The sequence below is a fragment of the Etheostoma spectabile genome, chromosome 13 (assembly GCF_008692095.1).
Source record: "Etheostoma spectabile isolate EspeVRDwgs_2016 chromosome 13, UIUC_Espe_1.0, whole genome shotgun sequence".
NCBI lineage: Eukaryota > Metazoa > Chordata > Actinopteri > Perciformes > Percidae > Etheostoma > Etheostoma spectabile.
In genome coordinates, this window is record NC_045745.1 from 14,600,035 (window position 1) to 14,603,900 (window position 3,866).

Genomic DNA, 3,866 nt, shown 5'->3' on the forward strand with positions numbered 1-3,866 from the left:
ATCTTATTAACCTGGAGTCCCAGTCTCTGTCACAATCATCATATATGTGATGTTTTAGCCCTATTGGCAGACATCCATTTACCATGTAGACAATGACGTATAAAGAGCCTTTTTCCATGTCCACTGAAGTTTCTCAGCTTACACTCTAGTAACATGTGTGTGGTCCAGGTAGCTTTGCATACAAAATGGTTGTCATTCACAAGGCTACTTTTACTTTTATACTTTAAGTACATTTCCAACCCTGTACATTGTTACTTTTACTTGAGTAAATAAGTTAAATCAATAGGCTACTTCTACTTTTACCAAAGTATTTTTTAACACAAGTATCTGTACTTCTACTTAAGTAGGCTATGGGAAGTGAGTACTTTTGCCATCTCTGTGTAACGATGCTAACAGAATCTTCTTTGGAAGAAATCAGCTATAGGCCTCTGTGGCTAACATCACTGTTAGCTTCACACAGATTAATGTTAGCATATCCAACAACATCACTGTTAGCTTCTTACGCATCACTGTTAGCTTCTCACACATCACTGTTAGCTTCACACAGATCAAAGTTAGCTTATCCAACAACATCACTGTTAGCTTCTCACACATCACTGTTAGCTTCTCCTTCCAGCTAACGTTACTGTTAGCTTCTTCAACAGGCTAACATCACAGTAAGCTTCTCCAACATCACTGTTAGCTTTCCCCACACCACTGTTAGCTTCCCCCACATCACTGTTAGCTTATGCTTCTGCTAAACATTATTTAGGCAGAGTAGGCACCTGCTACGCCAATCGAACCACTCTCTGAAGGGCCTGGCAGTCCTTATCTGTGCTGTGTCCATATAGTGATGTTCCCTGTCAGGACTCTCTCGATGATGCAGGAGTAGAAATTGCTCAGTATTTGAGGGGATACCCGGAATGTCCTCAGTTGTCTGAGGTGAAAGAGTCTCTGCCTTGCTTTTCTCACCACTGAGGCTAGGGCCCTGGTCTCACGTTGCAAGACCTGCCTCCACAGCGCAGTGAAAGAAGGTCTAGTTAGTCCACACAGCATTCCGGCATAAAAGAAAAACTTGCTCTGGTATATTGGCATTTTCTTTAAACTGGGTGGCACTACACACTGAATGCAATAACGGTGCTTTTGCAAAATAGCTGGGGTAAGGAACTTGTTTTGGGGGAACATGTAGCTATATTTTCAAAAAGTGGTTTTAGTTGTGCAATGTCGTAAAGTCCACTATCATCTCTTTAGTCTTGCTGACATTCGTGAGAAGGTTGTTGTCCTGATACCAGCAGGTCAGGTCCTTTACTTTAAGGTAGGCCTTTTCTTTGTCTGGGATCAGGCCCACCACAGCTGTGTAATTAGCAAACTTGATGATAGTGTGGAAATTAAAAGTTATTACTGGTGTGTGTGTGTGTGTGTGTGTGTGTGTGTGTGTGTGTGTGTGTGTGTGTGTCTGTGTCTGTGTGTGTGTGTGGTGTAAAGGGAGTACAGCAGGGTACTAAAAACACAGCCCTGGGGTGCTCCGGTCTTAAGGATGAGGGTGGAAGAGGTGTGTCTGCCCACAGTAGGCCTACGGGAGAAAACACAGTGAAGTACAGTAAAGAAACAGTGAAGTAGGCCTACAGTAAGACAAACTCAGCAGAGTAACCTATGGTAAAGAATTGGCGCAGTGGCGTATGGTATACAAATGTTGGCGAGTACAGTAAAGAACTGCAGTAGAGTACAGAAGAACAGTGAAGGACAGTCCTCTATTTCCCACGAAGATCCACCAACGGGTGAGGGATGGTGACATCAGCACCTTCAAACAAACAACAAAACTAACAAACAGACAAACAGTCCCACTGTGGAGAATCTGCTGAGTCCTGGGATCCACAAGGAGAAAACCCCAACCTTTTTTCTGTCTGTTTGACTTTGCTTCGGTGACTCAGCAGTTTTGTGTGCAGGACGAGTTGACAGCAGAGATGATGAAGTAGATAACAGCTTTGAGTTTTACAGTCAGCAATTCCCACGTAACAACTGACCGAAAAGCAGCACTTAAAATTCCCACGGACAGTGAATTTAACTTAATGTCAGAAAGAAATGGAAAAACAATCTGAGATCTCAAGGTACAACACATATAACAAATTAAGAATTTTTCCTCAATCAACGTTAAAAAAAACTCCACTTAATCACTTGCTGTGGAGCTTACAACCATATCAATATTTTCATCAGAAGATAAATGGCCCTTGAGTTGAGATTGTTGTGTTATGTTCTTCAAGTGAAAGTATTATCAGCTAAATATACTTCAAGTAAATATACTCTTCATGCAGAATGGTCCTTTTAGGAGTGTTATTTAGTAGGTTAAGCTGTTTAGTGACGGAAAGTAGCCAAGTACATTTACTCGAATACTGTACTTAAGTAAGATTTAAGAACGTCTCCGAAGGATAATTCACAAACTTCCCAGCAGTATATAAAGTTAATAAAAAAAACTCCACCAGCTGTGACATTCAAATTTTATACTAACAGTGAGAGAGGAAAAGAGTCTAAAGAGATCAAAACTCCATCAACACTTATAGTATAATATAATAGATTTTCTCGATCGATAAAATAGGAATAATGAAACTAGGATCCACTTTGGTCTTCATCTTCCTCACCTTCTCAGGACAGCAGAGGTCCTCTCTTGTAAATGCGTTTTTTGGGGGGTTTCACACATTTTTCACACCGGTTTTCAAAAGAAGTTTACACAGTTCCCCTTCGAGGGGAACTCGAACTGCGTCGGTTCCGACACTATAGGTGAACCGACGCAGTGTCTCGTTCCCCTATCTCGGGGAACAGGGGTTACATACGTAACCCGAGACGCTCTCATAGAAGAACCCGAAACTCTATTGGAGTAACTGTGTTAAACAAAAGGAAAACATCTATTTACAGCTGCATGATTATGAATCTCCAATGCACAAGTGTGAAACCCCTGTGCACAGCTATTCAATCAGCAATCAGTCCTAGACTAGGCAGAGAAAAATGAAATGGGAAATTTTTTTTTTGTTTCTGAGTATTTCTGAGTTTGGGTGAAATTCTTTATTGATTATTTGGTAAGGAAAGAATGCAGTACAAAAGCTGTACCATAATGAATGTCCAAATGTATCTAGTCGATGTCCTTACTGTAGCTTGCCAACAACGGTTCAAGGACACGGAAAGACCTGCACACAAGAATAAACTTATTAAATAAACTTTCTTAGCGTGTCTTAGGGCATAAAGGATGTCTGCACACTGCTTGTCTCCAGTTACAACTTAGAGTCCCTGTTTCAATCTGCAAGATGTTCCTCAGGCAAACATAAAAGAGAAAACAAGGATTTCTAAAGGCAGTATAGCTACTGAACTCACCATCACCTGCTCGTCAGCAAACAGCAAGGAAAAACAGATACCACAAGAAAGAAACTTCAACAGGGCATCTCAAAAAGTGTTAAAGTGTAGAGTGCAGGGTTTGTTATCATAAATATAAATAAATATAATAACATCATTTTTGGAAGAAATAATACAGTTCATGCTGTGATATGCCTTTCTGCGTGTTTTGGGCGCATACTATAATAACAATAAATGGCACAGGCATATAGATTACTATAGATTACATTACCTTTTGCCATCCAAGTTTAATTAAAGCTATCAGGTAATGTAATGTAAACGTGGTATGTGTGTGTGTGTGTGTGTGTGTGTGTTTCTCCACGCTGTGTGTTTAGTCATCCCATTGTCCATTGACGTGCATGTGACAGTAAACAGACGACACTCTCCGAGTGACTGATACCAGATCAATAGATCAAAACTGCTAAAAGACTTCAGAGTCCAGCTGTTTACATACAACATGAGGAGAGAGAGAGAGAGAGAGAGAGTGTGTGTGTGTGTGTGTGTGT